This window comes from Balaenoptera acutorostrata, chromosome 3 (assembly GCF_949987535.1).
Source record: "Balaenoptera acutorostrata chromosome 3, mBalAcu1.1, whole genome shotgun sequence".
NCBI lineage: Eukaryota > Metazoa > Chordata > Mammalia > Artiodactyla > Balaenopteridae > Balaenoptera > Balaenoptera acutorostrata.
Window position 1 is genome coordinate 98,552,088 of NC_080066.1, and position 20,504 is coordinate 98,572,591.

The 20,504-nt window shown below is 35.4% G+C and overlaps 1 protein-coding gene and 1 non-coding gene across 2 annotated transcripts in view; one reads left to right on the forward strand and one right to left on the reverse strand.

The window, feature by feature from the left end:
• The window catches only part of SPRED1 (sprouty related EVH1 domain containing 1), a 122,667-nt gene that overhangs the window by 87,898 nt on the left and 14,265 nt on the right, over positions 1-20,504 (reverse strand). The window lies entirely within an intron of this gene.
• Positions 15,806-15,940, forward strand: LOC114237771 (small nucleolar RNA SNORA70). The gene has a single exon (XR_003623282.1). It is a non-coding gene; the product is annotated as a small nucleolar RNA SNORA70 (small nucleolar RNA).

A 20,504-nucleotide genomic window follows, 5' to 3' on the forward strand; every position in this document is an offset into this window, starting at 1 on the left:
GATATAATAAATCTACACATCGAAGAAGTCAAACTCCAAAATGGATAAACAAAGAGATAGAAACTGGAGTTGTTGAAAGACAAAGAATCTTGAAAGCAGTGAAAGAAAAGCTACTCGTCATATACAAGGGAATCTCAATAAGATTAACAGCCGACTTATAGCAAACAATGGAGGCCAGAGGCAGTGGGATGACATATTTAAGGTGCTGAAAGAAAAAAAATGTCAACCAATCTATACATAGCAGAAGTACCCTTCAAAAATGAAAGAGAAATTAAGACATTCTCAGATAACTAAAGGGCTGAGGGAGTTTGCCTCTATCCTTGGGGATGAAATGAAAGGACACTAGATAGTAACTCAAAGCCATATGAAGAAATAAAGAACTCTGGTAAGGGTTATTACATAGGTAAATATAAAGCTATTATTACTGTATTTTTGGTTTTTAACTTCTCTTTTTGTCTACAGTAATTATAAATCTATATTAATGGGCCCATTAAAGTATAAAGATGTAAACTGTGACAATAACAACATAAAAGGGAGTGGAGATGAACAGAAGCAGAGCTTTTATAGGCTATTAAAGCTAAGCTAGTATCAATTTAAACTATATCAACTTATATACTGTCTATAAGACACTGACTTTACATCCAAAACTACAAACAGGTTGAAAATGAAAAGATGAGAACAGTATTCCATAAAACAAGAGAGCTGGGGTGAATATATTAATATTATTATAAGAAACAGAGGTCATTATATACTGATAAAAGGGTCAATTCATGAAGAAGATGTAACACTTATAAACATATATGCACCAAACAGCAGAGTCCCAAACTGTATGAAGTAAACACTGACAAAATTGAAGGGAGAAATAGACCTACAGTAATAGTTGGAGACTTTAATACCTACCATACTTTTAATAATGAATACAACATCATCTAATAAAAAAAGAATAAAGTACTGATATGCTGCAACATGGTACCTCACAAATATGCTAAATGAAAAAAAGAAAAGCCATACACAAAAGGTCACATACTGCATGATTTCATTTATATGAAATACTAAAATAGGCAAATCTATAGACAGAAAATAGATTGGTGGTTGCCAGGGGATTAGGGGTATGGTAAAGGAGAAAAACTGCTTAATGGATATGGGTTTGGTTGGTTTTTTTTTTTTTTTGGGCTACACAGCTTTCAGGATCTTAATTCCCTGACCAGGGATTGAACCAGGGCTCTCAGCAGTGAAAGCACAGAGTCCTAACCACTGGACAGCCAGGGAATTCACATGGGTTTGTGTTTTTTCTTAGGGTGATGAAAAGGTTTGGAACTACACAGAGATGGGGTTGCACAGCAATATGAATGTACTAAATGCCACTAAATTGTACACTTTAAATGGTTAAATTTATGTTATATGTGAATTTCATCTCAATTTTTAAAAAGTGAACGCAGGTAGAATTAATGTTAATAGTACACTTTAATCCATTATATCCAATATATTTAAATAGATAATACAAAATAATCAATGAGGTATTTTATATTTTTTTCATACTAAGTCTTTGAAATTTGGTGCACATTTTACAAATATAGCATATGTCAATTCTGATTAGTGCTCAATAGTCGTATGTAGCTAACAGCTACCATACTGGCCAGGGAATCTTATTAAGAGATTACAAAAATAAGTTGTCAGGTGAGCATATATTGAAAGAAGACATTCTTAAAATCTGGAATACTTACTTTCTATCTTACAACACTTGTAGGTAATCTCCAGTACTTTCTCTTTTTTATAAATTGAAGTAGCCACCGAAGAAATAAATATATGCATAATCCTACCTTCGACCATATTTTCTCCCCTGGAATGGTCTTTACAGCTAGGTAAAAGACCATCACTTAACTCTCATCTTGTCCTTTAGAGACTATAAAGGCTTCTCCTTCTGGTGAATTCAATGTATTCATCACATATCTTTCAGGCAGTTATTACCCTTATGATTCCTCTAAAATTATCTTCTATTATTTAACTTCCAATTCTCCAATTTATCACATCTTAAACTTCCCTGCCCACCTGTATGTAGTGCCTCGTATACAGCAAGAACTTAACATTCAACATTTTCCTGTTCCATCATAACTCTCTCCCTACTACAACTAATAAACAATATTTCATATGCAGGTAATGATGATACCAAAACGACACCTGCAACATCCTCGTAGCAATTCAGGGGCTATTCTTTAGCTCCTTAATTGATAGTTCAGTTAGGAGGGAATGAAACGCCATGCGTATGAAATCATGAACGCATGGAAACACTCCTGGCTTAAAAGCCCCACATTCCATATAAGAGTCAAAATATCTCGTAACACACAGTCCATGGACATAGCTCCTTGAAGTCCTGGCAAGGGATATACCCAGGTAAACAAACACACCACGTTCAGGGCAGAGCAAAGCTCTGGCTTTCCACCAGGTATATATATTTAGTTCATTCACAATCCTCCCCATGCAGATGCCGTTTACCAATCAGCAATGTTGCCTACTAACACAACTGACATTCTATCTTCATCAGGATTCCAGACGACCAGAGCTTAACCCAAAGTCATTTTCCATAAAGGAGAATAGATTTGGTTAGGTCTTTATTATGTAAAACAGAGTAACTGCTAAGTAGATGGGGACACATTTACATACATACATAAGGAGGTGCTCACTCAATGTAATTCAGTTTATTAATATCAACAATCAGACTATGGATATTACCTAATTATATGTAACTTATTCATTGTAATAATATTCAGTTTAAGACTAAAGTTTCTTATGTATGTATTTCTAATAATGAGTTGTAAAGATGAAAACATTGCTTTCAACAAGTAAAATATCCTCCAACAACATCTCAACTAAAATGTCACTGACAGAGGCAGAAAAATATTCTAGTCACACCTTATTTAAAAAGTGGACTGTGACAGAACATTTAGAAATAGCATCAGATGTGTATCCGGAGTTGTGGGGACAGAGAGCAGGTGAGGAAGTTTATAAGAACCGCCAGCCAATCTGCGCTGGCAGAGTAGATTTTAAAAGTGGGAAGACAGGACATATGCTCCTCCGAATCAAGCCTTCTGAGAAGAAAGTCTGGCGGCTGCCAATTAACCAAAGGCAAAGGGATCCCTTTGGGGATCAAAACAAAGACATTCTCTTGATAACATTTCTCCAGTTAGACTAAAATAACTAAGAGTCAATTTCAGAACTAGTTTTTTTTTCCTTACAGTGAGATTTCTTTAACTCCTCAATTTTTCCACACCCAATTACATAGATGGTAAGTGATAGAGCAAAAATTCAAACAAAGGTCTGAATAGAAAGCCTATGCTTTTTATCACTGTTACAACCAAGCAAATGCATGGTTGATATAACTCACTGATATTCTGGTATTCACATTTATATGTATTCATTTACTTAAAAATAAAATCTTTTAATCTTTTTCCACAGTTCCAAGAAGCTGTTGGATTCTTGTAGAGTAAGTTAAAAAGTAATCTCTCTTGCACGTGCACATGCACACGCGCGCGCACACACACGCGTGCGCGCGCACACACACACACACACACCCCTGCCCGCATGTGGACATGACATACAAATGTCAATGTGGTAAATTTAGCAGGATCCCTGCTATTGAGTTGTTCGAAGTGTACTGACAAGGCTTCAAACCGAAAGGGTTTTAATTTTAAACAAAACTGACTTCATTTTAAAGTTGACTCTGGTTAAGGTTCCTTATTTATCTCCCCCAACCCAATTAGCTCTAGGTATGCAAAATCCTTATAGTTGAAGCAGAGAATGCCTCTTCTCATAGTTCAAAAGTCGTGGAATTGAGTCTCATGTCTCTGATTTGTCTGCCCTGAACTAATCACACCCATGGAGGGTCAACCCACTCAAACCAAAAGGCCTAAAAGTGAAGGAATGACTTCCGCCAAGAAAAGTACCTTTCCTTGGTACTTTTTACTTGGACCTTTTAATAGAAGAATAATCAAGGTATACTTGGCATACTAAAACAATAGATGACCATTACAATATCGAAGAAGGTAACATGGGCTTGAATTCAAGATAAGGTAAAAAATTAATCAAAATGGGCTACACATCATGAAAGAGGACATACAAGTATGCAATGAAAGTTATTCTTGCTTGAGTTGGAATATTACTGAAGACAACAAAAATGAATTATACTAAATAGGAATCCTACTGGTGAAGGATATTCAAAAGGGAACTATTCTAAGCTTCTATGTAGGGAGGATGTAATTAAATTGATATCTAAGAGTAATTATATTGAAAAATAGGATCAGGAAACCTCAGAATATTCAGGAAGCAGAGCGAGAAAGGCAGCTAGGAAGATGTTATTTGAATCCAAATGCTATTTCAATAATGAAACCTGGGAAAGCAGCAGTATCTTTACAGAATGAAGTTCAAGGTAGAATCCTCAATCTATTCTTTTAAACAAAACTCACAAACAGAACAAATATTATGAAAATAAGGAGAGGATACAAAAAATACAGTAGTCAAAGATAACCTCCAATACTGTAAGCTTGTAAAGATTCAGTCCAGTGGTAGTACACAGAGTGTAAATGATGCAGAATAGAATCTGTCGTTATCTAGAATAAGAGTTGTCATCGATTGTGGTAAGAACACTCAAAGGAATTAACTAAAAAGCCATGGGGAGCATAAGTAATTCAACAGTCCCTAGCACATAATAGATATTTGATAAAAAATCAGATATATGGATGAATGGATTGGATGTCTTTTACAAGCCAAATATCATATTAAACAGAACGTATCCAAAGATGAATAAGACACAGTCCCTGTTCTCAAAGAAATCACAGTACAACTAACTTGAATAAGTAATAAGGGCAATAATTTTTTAAAATTACCATTAATTCTGGTAATGGAAGCTTCAAAAATGAAACAGAAGCCTGTAAAAAAAAGAAAAGTAGAATATACTGAGACTGAGCTTTGGGAGAAATACTCTTTCTTTTAAGGAGGAAGAGAGGAGTCAGTGATAGGGGTCAGAGTACTTAAGATCAGTGGGAAAATCTGAGGAATACAGTGTAATGAAAACCAAGACAATGGTTTGTCTTAAAATGCAAAAGAGAAGCCTAGTTTATTGGAAACATGATTTGAAAGCAAAAGTACTAATGGATCGATACAATAAATGTAGAACACTCATTTCTCCAGCAATAGAGAATAAAGTAATAATTCAGATTCTGTTAGTATCTTTTTGTTAAACAAATCATTTTAAGTAAGACTGTCTGTTAGAAAGGAATTAATAGCTATAAATCAAAGTTTGAATTTTCTATCTCTTCTCATTTCACAGAAGACTCAGATTCAGCCTATAAAGATACCTCTAATAGTATCTTAGGTCTTAACGCAAAGGCCAAAAACAAACATAAATGAACAAAAATAGTAAAGTGCTTATAATACTTGTAGTGGTGGGGACTGTGGCCATCTAAAGGGAATATGTAATACTCCATTCTAGCAGCTGCCTTGCAGGAATGCAAGCTCAGTATTACGAGAATGTTTTGATCTTTTTAGAGAACCTGGAAATCCTGCCTATATGAAGTCCCCTGACTTCTTAAATACTGGCTCATTTATATGTGGACTGGTTTCACCTGCAGTTTTCATCTTCTGTTTTAAATAAATAATGAATCTTTAGTTCAACCGAAATAAAAATTGTTTTTATCCACTTTAACCACTGCATTCATCTCTCTTTTTAACTAAAACACTATGCAATAAACATAGGATTTGGCATCTCCTACACAATGCGAGAAATACGAAACAGCAATTAACCAATTAGTACTTTATCCTTAATTCCCTAAACTAAATGTCACTTTAATACATTTTTTCATTTCAAAGTGCTGAATACACTTTGCTCTTAAACACGAAACACAAAACATGTAAAATCCCAACAAATTTATTTAATAATGACCACATGAGTGACCAGGAATCATGGCCAAACTTGCTCCAGATAAAAATTCCACTGGTTCAGAGGTTCCTAAACTCATGTCCAAGGGTTGGCTCATTCTGTGAGTATTATCTGGAGAACTTTAAAAAAAACACAGGCTGCCAAGGTCTACTGGTCTACTCCCTTGATTCCTAAAGGATGAGGCTTAGGAAAGCTGTATTTTAAATTTCTTAAAGAGTCCTGATGTGTAGCTGTATTTAGGAATAACTACTTATTCAGAATATTAATAAACTGTAAAACTAATCTTAATTTTGAATACATTAGAACTGAAAATCTGTCGCTATCAATTCTACTTAGAATAATTTATTTCCGATCACTTCAGGCAATATAGTCAGACAGGTTACTCTAGTATTAGGCCTTAGATAATCTTAAAAATTAAAGTTCCAAAGGAAAGCACTAATTCAAGAATTCAACAGTCAGAACTAAAATACTGATTTAAAATAGCTTGGCAATCTAAAGTCCTTTAATAGCTCCTTAGCATGACTTACAAAACAACACCTCTCTGACTACCCCTCTCCAACCATAACAGCATTCTTTCCACGCTTTAAACAGTCTCCCTCTACCCCAGGTCCTCTGCAGTTACTTGGAGACTCCCCTGAGATATGCTATTGGCTTCCTCCTTAAGCATTAGATAACATGAATCCTCCTCAAATTAGATTCACCCAATCTAAACTAGCCCCAACATCCAGCTTTCCTCCACCCTTATCTATTACACTCTATTTCTTTTCCTGGTTTTCTTTTCCTCATAATGCTTATGACTATCTGAAATTATCTTATTTACTTCTTTCTTTCTTTTTTTTAAAGATTTTTTTTTCACGTGGACCATTTTTAAAGTCTTTATTGAATTTGCTACATATTGCTTCTGTTTTATGTTTTGGTTTTTGGGCCCCGAGGGATGTGGAATCTTAGCTCCCCGACCAGGGATCGAACCTGAACCCCTTGCATTGGAAGGCAAAGTCTTAACCACTGGACTGCCAGGGAAGTCCCTTATTTACTTATTCCTTTAGGTATTTATTTTCTGTCTCCTATTAATAGGACTTATGTTCCATGTGAGCAGGGACACTGTTTTCCTTGTTCACTAGAATGTTATCTGAGATATAGTAAGTGCTCAATATGTATGTAATTGTTGAATAAATGAACAGAAAAACATACAAAACACCCCAATTTTACCTCTAACTTAAATGTGCACATTGATAAACCTCTATGACGACAATAAAATGTTTTACACAATTTTTAGTACTAAGCAAGATTAAAATAGGAAATTTCCCCTAGCTTCCTCTACCTTCCTCCTCTGAGCTCCCTTCCTCCAGAAACAGTCATTCCCCTGTGCCTTTGTGGTCAAGTAATTTTGACTTGGGGCAGGTAAGCCTAAGAGCCTCCAAAACCAACTCTAATGACACTGAGAGTTGCAAGCAAGTACATTCTTACAATCCTAGCAAAACCCAGAAGATATAAAATTTGTCTCAACTATGTGTCATTCAGGGAAGACTACCTCAGATCTCAGAGTGATTTGTCTACCCAGGAAATAAGTGCACTCTGGATCCGATGAAAGGGGAAGGATGAACATAGGCAAATTAGAAAGAAGCGGAACAGTGAAGGAAGGAATAGAGTGGTTTTCCTGATAGAAGACTACTTTATGCAAAGGGTACTTTTTTCTTCAAGGAGTTCACCATCTAAATTGCATTATTAAATAGCATGATAGACAATACAAATAGCAACATAATAATGTGCACTATAAATAAAAATACACAGAAACAGAGCAGGAGCAGAGTTTTAAATATAAATTTGATAAATTTAATAAAGTAGGATGATACTATTTTTACATAGTTTGCAGCCCAAGATTCAAATGCTGAAAAGGGAACTAATCTGGGAATTAAGAAACACTGTTTCAGAAAAACTTTACTTCCTTGAACGATGCTTTAAAAAAATTTTTTTTTAATTCAACATTAGTTCTTGAAAATATTCTTGGTAAAGAAATATTAGAAAAATACTTCCCTAACATGGTAAAAGCTATTAAAAACTCAGTGATTATTACATACCTCTAAGTGAAACACCTGAGATGCTTCTATTATAGCCAGTTATAGGACATTACTGAGGAAGTTAAAAAAATTAATATTGCAGTTATATGATTAAAGAGGAGTGAGGAAGGAAAAGAGAAATGAAATACAAATATTGATTTAAAAATTATCCTTACTTGTAGATTATATGATTGCTTATCTAAAAAAACACAAGCAGGGACTTCCCTGGTGGTCCAGTGGTAAAGAATCCACCTTCCAATGCAGGGGACGTGGGTTCCATCCCTGGTTGGGGAACTAAGATCCCACATGCTGCGGGCCAACTAAGCCCACGCACCACAACTAGAGAGCCCGCGTGCCGCAAACTACAGAGCCCACATGCCACAACTAGAGAGAAGCCTGAGCGCCACAACTACAGAGAAGCCAGCACACCACAACGAAGAGCTCGCATGCCACAATGAAAGATCCCACGTGTCTCAAATAAGACCCGACACAGCCCACCCCCCCCAAAAAAAACAAGCAAATTTATTAGAAAAATAAGGAAGACTTTCTGTTTCCAGACCAGCCCATAAGAAGCTCGGAAGCCACCAATCTATGCTAACAACAAGTAAAAAGCTGAACAAAGTTAAAAATCAACAACAGTTCTTAGATCCATAAGAGAAGTGAGGTCACAGGGCAAACCACTGCCCCCAAACTTGGAGAGCCAGGCAGATGAATACAGAGAATGACAATTTATTGTAACAGAAACGCAAGAGCAGAGAGCTCTTTGGGAAACAGTGCTGGGGGAGGGGAACCTGAGGTATAATTGATGAATTGCTGGAGGCTCAGTGTGGAAAATTCTGAGATTAAAAACTCCAAGGGGGACCCAGTCATCGAAATGCTCCCCACTTTTGTGAGTTTTACCTCTTGGCACTCTACCAAGTCCTCACAGTGAATATCAGAGAAAAATCCCCTCATATTTCCAGAAGGGGGAAAGGAAGCATTTTGAAATACATGGAGCACACTGTTCTTAACAAAGTTTGCCCTCGGGAGAAATTATTTAACCAGAGTCTAACCTCCTAAAGTTGTATCAGAACCTAACTGACCTAAGGGAAGGTAAATAAATACCCAGCTACAGCCCACTCCAGCCGTCTTGTCCTACCTAAGAAGGGTGAGGGAGAAACAAAGAAGCATTTGAGAAGTTCACAGTCCAGAGACATAGGATCACAAAAGACTAAGTTCTGGAGACCAAATGTTCAGCAATGTTATTGTAATTAACAATACTGTATTATATACTTGAAGTTTGCTAACAGGGTACATCTTAATTGTTTTTACCACCAAAAAGAAAAAAGAAAGAAAAATAAAAAAGATAACTATACGCTGTGATAAATATGTTAATTACACTGACTTGGTGATTATTTCATAATATATATGAATATCAAAACACCAAACTGTACATCTTAAGTATAACCAATTTTTATTTGTCAATTATAACTCATTAAAGCTGGAGGAAAAGAAGACCTAATAATAGAACTATAAAACACTTCCCTACCCCCCTCACATTTTACCACGGCATTATTGAAGGCCTATTTACAGCAGTTCCTTTCAGCCAATACATCATGTCTGGCTATCAAGAAAAAATTACAAGGCATACTAAAAGGTAACAAACACAATTTAAAGAGACAGAGCATCAGAACCAGACTCAGATATGACAGAGATGTTGGCATTATCAAACCAAGAATTTAAAACAACTGTGATTAATACGCTACACCATCAAGAGTAATCCCTAATGTAAACTATGGACTCTGAGTAATAATGATGTATCAACACAGATTCATCAATTGTAACAAATGTACCATTCTAGTGGGGGATGTTGACAATGGTAGCAGATAGGCATGTGTTTGCATAGGCAGTATGTGGGAAATCTGTACCTTCCACTCAATTTTGCTGTGAACCTAAAACTTCTCTACAAAAATAAAGTCTGTTTAGGGCTTCCCTGGTGGCGCAGTGGTTGAGAATCTGCCTGCTAATGCAGGGGACACGGGTTCGAGCCCTGGTCTGGGAAGATCCCACATGCCGCGGAGCAGCTGGGCCCGTGAGCCACAATTGCTGAGCCTGCGCGTCTGGAGCCTGTGCCCCGCGACGGGAGGGGCCGCGATAGAGAGAGGCCCGCGCACCGCGATGAAGAGCGGTCCCCGCACCGCGATGAAGAGTGGCCCCCGCTTGCCGCAACTGGAGAAAGCCCTCGCACGAACCGAAGACCCAACACAGCCCAAAAAAATAAATAAATAAATAAAGTCTGTTTAAAAAAAAAAGTGCAGTGTAGCAGTTGGATATAAGAAATAATTAAAAAATTAACTGGCTTTCTTATTTACCAGTGAATTAAGAAATTATAATACAAAAAGAGCCAATCTACAATAAAAAATATATAAAATTACTAAACTAAAATGTGTAGGATCAATATAAAGAAATCTGTAAAACTTTAATGAAGAGTATAAAGGACCTGAATGAATGAAAGGACATTTTATTGTATGTTTTCTAAAGATAATAATTCTATCTAAATTCTGTTTATTTGTTGGAAATTCAGTTTAAAATATCAGTGGACTTTTTCAGGGAAAAAGAAGGTAACAACAACAAAAAAAGTGTCTAAGTATATTTAGAAGCCAAGAACATTTGAGTGATCTTTTAAAAACATAAGTCAGGTCACATGACTCTTGCTCAAAACCCTGCAAGAGCTATATATTTCATTCACGGCAAGAGGCTAAGCCCTAAGACTCAGTTTTAGAGAAATAAAAAGATAAAATGTGAATAATACACCTTAAAACTTCACAACATGATGTCATCATGGCTATCCTTTAGTAGCAGAGTTAGAGGTAACCTTTATTCTCTTCTTTTATAATCACAAAAACAATAAAAGTACCAAAATGAAACAAAGCAATCCAAGGTCTAATAACAAACATTTAATAGCAAACATTTACGTAGCTCTTACCATATGCCTAATCTATTTGGGACTTATCTTTAATTCTGATGATAACCCTGCAAAATGGTGTTATTCTATATTACAGATAAGGAAACTAAAGTTTCAAGAGGTTAAGTAACTTACGTCACTTGCAAGTGACTGAGCAAGGATTTAAAACCCATGCTGTTCTAGTTCTGCTCCACAACTTATAGCTGTGACTAGAAAGTAAAAAAAAAAGTCACTCTTTACTCCCAGCTTCATTTATGTAAAAGTAAGAATAGTATTTGGAATAAATATTCTTTATCAATTATATTTTCCATTTTTCTACAATTTTATAAGTCTAAATATAAGGTCAGAGCATCTACTTAAAAAAATGATTCCACAATCATGACTCCCCCTTCTGCAGAGAAACAAGTCTCAAATCTGTAATCCTAATTTCACAAAGTAAACATGTCCACCCTGACAACATACCCTTTATATAAAGCCCAATACCACTCCATCCCCTGACCCCAAAAATGTTCAGCAACCTAGTATACCTCATGGAAATCCACTAAAACTCAGGAGAAGCTTTTCAATTATGAGCAACATTGGATTTAAATCAGCATCGTGGTCCTCATACACAGTAGTTTAAAAAACAAAACAAAAACAGCATGCCAGTAAGGCTCCTACTAACCTACAAGCCACGGTCCTCATGTGAAATTAAAAACAGGGAATGGTGAAATAAAACAACCATCGCCAAACTTTAATCATCAAGTTAAACAACCATCACCAAATTTTAATCATCAAATTATAATCTATAAACTTTCATTTTAAAATCTGTAATAAGTAAAAGATTATAGTTAAGATATAGAGAATATATTTCCCATTAGTATTAGGAAATAGGCATAGTAAGAATTTTCAAGTGTTTCTAATATCCAAAAACTCAAACCAGTCTAATACCACTTATCTATCTAGGTCAGCAGCTTTTATATCAGACACAGCTGGAATGAATCAAACATACCATCCATGGTTTCTTGAGCAGAATAAGGAATGCTTAATGAACATATAGTAAAATCACACCTATTTCCAAAAAGATGTATACATGGGAACATATATGATCTCAGTAATGCTGGCGAAAGCATCAAGGAGTGAAAGCTTTTTCATTCCACAGATAAAATTCATATAGATATTTCACAGATAAATTTAAAACAGCCACAAAAACATACTTTCTTTGCCCTATAAGAGCTCATAGCATCTACTAAAGAGGAAGGTATGTTGAAATGGGTAGGAACTTTACATTTAAAATTTTCAGGAACTTCCTATAAGTGAACATGAATTGAATATGTGTGATGTGTGCTTTCCTTTAAACCAGAAGATTAACAGATGATTTTTTCTTCATCCATACATCTCAAACTGTGAGGCAATTCTCCAAAGGTATGCATTTTATTTTTATACAGAAAAATGTGCATTTTTCAGAAGGTGGAAACTTCAGAGTGGTGTACTAAGTGTATAAAAATTAAAAAGCATAGAACTTAAGCAGTTATAAGGAACCTGAAAGACATAGACTAATACAACACACAACACAGGTTAAAGAAAAGATCCATTTTGAAAAGATCTACATTGATGATCATAATTCTTTTTAACTCAGTTTGAAAATAACAGGTTGTGAAACTCCCAACTTCAGGAGACAGTCCATTCCATTATTAGCCAACTCACATCATTAGGAAGTTGTCTTCTTCATAAAACAAAAATTTACATCCCCACCCTTTAACCTCCATCTGGTTTTTTTCTCAGGAATAAGAGAATCTAAGTTTACTCCAAATATTTTATGAGGTCTTTAATTATCTGGAGATAGCTAACATTTTTTGCTGATCAACTCTTCCCAAGCTCAACATGACAAGTTCCTATGACTCTTCCTCATCTAACCTAGTTTCGAAATATCTCATCATACTGGTAGATTATGAATTTGTCACAATGGCTATGTGTGTGGGGGAAAAGAATAAATAACAACTTTTTAGATATGGATGTTAGGTGATGGGCTAAGCTCACTCACTAGGCAAAGCAATTCACTGCTTTCTCCTTTAATGTGCCATCCACTTTACAGCCACATTCCTGAATGATGGTCAAGAGTTCACATTCTAAGTAGTCCTTTTAGTTATAAGAGATGCTAAATAATTTGCACTTACTCGTTCTCGTTTGGTTTTGCAGTTGGTTTTGCTTACAAAAGAAAATGTAGTTTGCTGGTCCACATACACACTCATTAACTTCCTGAATACAGTGCTCAACCAAATGTCCTAAATAACTGAGGCTGAAATATCACATTTTTCATCTCATCTATTTTTAGGTAAAATAGATTTAGTAGCCTAACTCAATTATAATTACCATCACAAAAACAATAATGGATTTTTTTAAAAACCTGGGACTAAGACAGTTGATTAACAGTGATTAACTTCGGATGATAAGAATCTACATGACCTTTACCTTCTTTGCATCTTTTACTTTTCTAAAAATTAAATAAACAACTCACCCACAAGCTAAATAAACTATTTCTTGCCAAGATCCTGCTGACTAGCATGAGGATCTGAACTGTGCTTTCAGAGATGCTTTTTCATTTACCTGTTGTTCCTATTAATGAAGGGATTCTGATTAAAATCCCTTTAAAATCCCTTTAAAAAGGCAAATCAGATATTTCTCTTCCAACTTACATTAGCTATATTTTAGGCATTATTGTTGATTACTGGTATCAATGATTCCTAAAAGTAAAGAAGAGGATGACATCCCTAAATAAATTATTTCCCTTAACAGATATTGGGAAAAAAATCTACAGTGGAAAAAACATAGAATTAACAGTCAAAAATCAAAGTTTCCACTGAGACTGATACAATGCAACTGTAACATTTTGGGCAAATTATTTTATCATTCCAGGCCTTAATACCCTCATCCAAAAAACTTAAAGAGACAAGATGCTATTTAATCGAAATCCTTTCTCATTCTAAATTTCTTTGATTCCATGAACTATCCAAGACTTGTAAAACTATCCCAGGTAGTCCATCATAAATATTTGTCAATTAATACTTAGTATTTATTCTACAGTATGAACTTTTAAAATTTCTTTGCAACGAATTAGTTACTTCTACTACTACTACTATTAATAGCAGCTAACACTTCAGTACTTGCTATTTACACAGTTCAATGTTTTACATGGATTACATTTAATCCTCACAATAATCTTCCAAAACATATAATTATTATCCTCATTTTACAGACATGATTTACAAGTGTCCAAGATCACAAAACTGGTAAGTGACAGAACTGGGCTTCCAACCTTGGCAGAATGAACTCAAAATCCCCCATGGAGGTATACAGAATAAACTCGTTCATCAAACCCTCAACATGACAACTAACAGACACTCTGAAACTGTGAATACATATATAACAGAAACAGTACTTCACACAGTAGGCAGTATAAAACTTGGATTTAAAACCACTTTATGATATTTATTAAACTTTATGATCTTAGGCAAATCACTTAAGTCTCTTTGCTCACATGGAATATGGGAAAAATAGTATCGACTCAAGAAGATACTGTAAGAATTAAAAGCAACAACATAAAGTGCTTACGTAAGTGTGCTTAGCAAACAGATATCATATATGGTTGCATAATATTACTAAATTAAGTGGCAATGTATTAAAAGGAGGCACATATTATATATTAATCTAAATACTATATATTCATTTAGCATAATTTATATATAATATATAAATCTCTAAGCCATTTGGATTCATGGATAATGAATCAACTTATTTTATTTTTCTTCAGCTAAGACAGCAAAAGAGATGATTTATTGTACACATGTTACATTCTCAGCCACAACTGAGAACAGAACTAGTCCAGAATATCACAGGTCCATGGCAAAGGACCAAAGGGGACCGTTTTGATACGAGCAAGGTGGGTCTCTCCAAGGTGGTTGAGGCGATCGTAATGGTCATGAATGTTCCAGATTCGTTGAGACAACTTCTAGACAGGAGGCAGGCAGTCTGACAATTTGCACCAGCTTGCCTGGCCTCTGGCTGCCCTTTGTTTCTGCTCCCGTGGCCTCCACGGGTACGAGTATACTTGGACCTCTGCCTCACCTTTCTTCTTTTGCGCTTCAGCCTGCACATGCGCTGCTTCCTCCACTTCGCTCTCATGGGGCGGACGTTTCTCAGAAGATGGCGCTAAGGCCGAGAGCCATGGATAATGAATCAATTTACAATAGCGATACCACCTACCTCAACCCCTTAACTACTGAGGGGGAAAAAAAAATGCCACATAGTAAACAAACAAAAAAACATTCTCAGCACAATGTCCTCCCAAAACATATACTCAAATACTACCAATGTCTAGCATACTGCCTTAACCATAGCAAGAATATATTTTTGGGACTGCAATGACTATTTTCTGTTTTGAAACAGCTATACCTATTATAATGTTTAATAATTTTCTTGAATATTACGAACTAAAGTGTGCCCTGTCCGTGCCAGGAAAGACAAATAACAGAATTAACGGAAAAGACAAGTGCAAGGAAGGAATTACAGTGATATAGGAGAGAAAGTAGAAAGAACCCGGACTTTGGACAGAGAAGGCCTGAGTTTATGTCCCAACTGTATCACTTTTACCTGGCTGTTATGAACAAGACTTCTAACTTTCAGCTTAGTTTTCTTCATCTGTAAAATGGGGTACCACCAGCATCACCCTAATGCCAATAAGCACACCTACCACTCAGATAATAGTTTCTAAATATAATTCTCCAATAAAAGAAACCAGAGTTCCTTGGATAAATAGGATGACTCTACAGCTGTGGCAGGGAAAATACGAAATGAGCCTAGAACATCTTGTGAAGCCAAAAAGGAAGTGCTCATCTGCGGTCAATTAAGCCGACCGCGCCCTTTTCCCCATGGGGGCCCCGTGTGCAATGGCTGCAAACAGCAGCCTCCTCGGTAGTGTATGCAGCCTGTTGCCTCTATGGGTTGCCCTAAGGGACCTTGGAGACAGCCCTTTCTAGTGGCCATTCATGACTGGCATGCTGTCCGAATCTAGGCTCCAGATAGGTGTTCATGGTGCCTTTGGAAAGCCCCAGGGCACAGTGGCCAGGGTCCACACTGGCCAAGTCATAGTGTCCATCCGCACCAAGCTGCAGAGCAAGGAGCATGTGATTGAGGCCTTCTGCAGGGCCAAGTTTAAGTTCCCTGGCTGCCAGAAGATCCATATCTCCAAGAAGCAGGGATTTACTAAGTTGAATGCAGATGAATTTGAAAACAGGGTAGCAAAAAAGTGGCTCATCCCGGATGGGTGTGGGGTCAAATACATGCCTAATTGTGGCCCCTGGACAAATGGTGGGCCCTGCATTCATGACAGCCTTAACAGTGTCCCCTCCTTGCTCATGCCCACCAATAAATCCTACTTCCCTGTCAAAAAACAAAAAAAAATTTTTAAACAAACAAACAAAAGAAAACAAAAAGGAAGTGCTCAAAAAATGAAGGAACATGTCAAAAGGCACAGAAACCAACTTGATGGGGCTCCCAATGGCCAAATCTAGGACAACAGAGTATCAAAATAATGACAGCAATGGATTATTGTCCATACTAATAGAAATAAATAATAAATAAATAAATGGTGGGGAGAAGAGAAAGCTGTCTATAGAATTCCAATTAATAAAGGTGAAAGGAATAATGGAAACAAAATCACCAATTTGGCAAACATCACAATATATGTTACAGACAAGACTCATAAACAGACATTAAAAATAGTGAGCAAGTGTATAATAGGAAACAGGATATTTACATAATCTCAAAGTATCACCCCCTAGAAGATGCTTATTACACAAAGGATCTACCATTTGAGAAACTGGCAGGCATCATCTTAACCAAATGATCAAAGTTCATATCATCAGCATGGGATATATCACCATCACAGACCTCCTAAAGCATGAAGACACCTTCACTCTATAGTATTGTTGCCCAAAATGTTTAACTTCAATTTAATCAAACTGAAGAACATTCCACAAAATACCTGGCCAGTACTCTTCAAAAAAGTTTCAAAATTATGAAAGAAACACCGAAGAGCTATTCCAGATTAAAGGAGGCTAAGGAGACATGAATACTTAATACAATATGCAATGTTGGATTGTATCCTGAACTAGAAAAAAGGACATTATGGAACTGATGAAACTTGAAATAAGGTCAGTAGATAATATTACATCGATGTTAATTTCCTGATTGGGCTATGTAAGATACTAAAATTTTGGGAAGACAGGTGAAGAATATATGGATATTCTTTGTATATTTTTTCCTACTTTTTTGTAGGAAAAAATTATTTTGTAGGTCTAAAATTATTTCAAAGTGAGATTATATAAACACACATGAATTTCTGAAGAAACACAGCAATATGAGGAAGACTAGCTTATACTTGTTTTACCAATAACTGCCACATATCTTTGAGCAGCTCTTTAGTATATAACAGTGAAAAAATTCTCAAGATTATGTAGGCTGGTAAGAGGCAATGTTCATGTAATCCCTTCAGTGCTTCTACCTTGACATCTCTGCCCATAAAATCTCCAATTTTTAATACAAATAATTAAGAGGAAACAGAGAAAAATTACGGTAGGTTCAGTAGGTTCATGACAAGTTATGTGAAGAGTTTGGAACCACAACTGTGTACTTCACCTAAAATGCCCCTTAGTCTTCCTATCAGAAATTTAGGCTGTCTGAACCATTTATCTGTCTTTGAACGACATATCTCATGCTCTTACACTAAAGCCTGACCCAACTGGGCTAAACAATTACAAATTACTCATTTCAAAGCTCTTGCTAGTCAGACATGATTTTTTAAAAAGGAAAGACTAAAGTCATTCACATCCTATAAATAAACATTAATATATAGAACTTTATAATACATAATGTGTGAAGTTATAAAAAGACTAAGTTCACAGTAATCATCTACCCTTAGCTCTAAGTTGTTAAGACACTAAATCTTTTGCCTTTCTTACACAATCTATCCTACTTCAAAGTGAACTGAAAGACAAGACTATAGCTACTTTGTCAGATCACAAGACTACTGAACTATACACAAAGTTACACATAACATGTAAACATGTCTCTTCAAAATGAAGTAATTTTTACTTTCAATGTTTTTCCTCACTCTTCTGGGACAACTGTATTTTCCCCTAGCAGAGAATCAAGTCCTTCATTACCAAAGAACCAATCATGTATTTCTAAGAGCAGACTGAGAACTCTGTGAAGGCAAAGACCCAGATTTTACTCATCTACATCCCCAAAGCCTATAGGCTTAACACCTGGAATCTCAAAAATGTTAGTTTCCAATCCTTTCTCTGGCATATAAGAAAGGCTCAATAAACGTTTATTGTAGCTGTTTCATTCAGCATCAGCACTAATGACTGTGCCAAACCTAAGAGCAATGTAAAATCCAGAAGAAGGACTAAATTTGACTAATAAGAAATGCTGCAACATCCTGATCTCCATCTGTTTGGCTGCTTCTATCAGCCTACCACTCCAACACACGTGTGATTGATCCTTTAGGGCCCACTGCACCGAAAACATTTAACTACCACTAAATGTGCAGCACACACATAACGGATTTGAATTAACAGACTTTTCTTTACTGAAACAGTTCTAAATACTATTTTTACAGAACCTAAACACTTTAACATCTGAGGTTTAGATAATACCCTACTTTGGCAAGATATATGGATAATTAGGTGTATATTATTGGGTCTAGAATTTTGTCATTCAACGTTAAGCAAATAAATTCTCATCTATCACTACAATTAGAATTTTAAAATAACACTTCATCTTAACTCAGTACCTAAAAGGTAAAACAAAAAACAAAACATCTACCAAGCATCTAGCAGATTACAAAGATGATTGGCTTAATAAATAAACTACCTCAAGAACAATACCTACAAATGTTAAAGGAAAAAAATTCATTCAGTTCAAGAGATGTACATACAAAAGCCTATGTGGAGATGAGTATACATTCATGTCCATGCCAGAATTTTTTTTAACTACTTAATAGATTAAAAAGATTCTATTAAAAAATACAGAATTAACTTTAAATAAAATTATACAATGAAATAAAGTACACTAAACTGTTTCACATTTTAATATTTAAAAAGAGAAAATGTGAATAAGATTACCCTGAAATTATGAAATATATAGGAGATTATGTCAAATTACAAAATACTAGAGCCAAAAATGCTAGATATCATCTGAGCCATCTTACTTGTTCTAGAAAACTCAGGTTTTCTAAGAAATTGCTTTTTAAAGGAAGACTATACAATGGACAATGCTAACACACAATAATATAAGGACAAAATAACCAACACTCACTATCAAAAGTACATAAAGGCCAAGAAATTGATGGGGATAGGGGAAAAAGGAAGGAGAAGGTGAATGCACAGATATGCATTTGGAGAGGTAAAATATCACAACAGTTCAGAGGCTGGACTCTGCAGCCCGACCTAACCAAGTTTGAATCCTAACAGTCATTTACTAACTAACCTCATCATGCCTCAATTTCCTCATCTATAAAATGGATGTAACAGTACCCAATAGAGTGGTTGTGGGATTTTAAGAATTTATTAATTCATATAAGCAATGAGAACAGTGTCTGGCACATAGTAAGCAATCAAAAAATTTTAGCAAATATCATTATCTGCTATAAAAATGCAGTTTTTATACCCATTCTCTTACACTGCCAGTAGGAGTACAAATTGGAACTATGTGGGGACACAGTTTGGCATTACCTTATAAACTTGAAAATTTACAACATAACTTAAACCCAACTATTTTACTCCTAAATACATATTAAAGAGAACCTTTAGCATATATGCATCAGAAGCATATTACAAAAATGTTCACAGTGGTAATGTTCATGATAGGAAATAACTGAAAATAACTCAAATATCCTTAGACAACAGATTGTCTATATTGTGGTAATGTCACACAATGGAATATTACACGTCAGGGCAAATGAACAAAAAACTATAGCAAAAAGAATGGTCACATCTTACTATTACTGAGTGTAAAAAAAAAAAATCAAGTTCAGGAGTTGATATTTACATATGTATATTCCTTTTATAGAGTTCAAATATATATGATAAAGTTTTTTTTAATAGGAAATAAATGGTAAATACACAACTCAGGACAGAGTAAGCTCTAAGAAGAGATAAAAGGAATATAACAGAAGCACATTAGGTAGATTTTAATAATCATCACTGTCCTGATTCTTGGATTGTACTGTGAGTGGGTATTTGTCAATTAAAAAGTAAAAACAGTAGACTACAGAGGTCCATATATAGACCAATGATGACAGTATGAACCAAGATAATGATTAGTCTAATTCTGTGCACCAAAGGTTTTTTAAAAAAGAATTGAGAGTTAATTGTAACCTGCTTTGGAATGAAGGGTCAAATGACATAATTCATGTTTGACACGCAGCAAAATGCTTAACACACATTAGCTACTACCTAAAATGGTATGATTTATTACAGAATAAAACACATTTTAAGATTTAAAATCTCTTCTCACTCTAAACCAACCT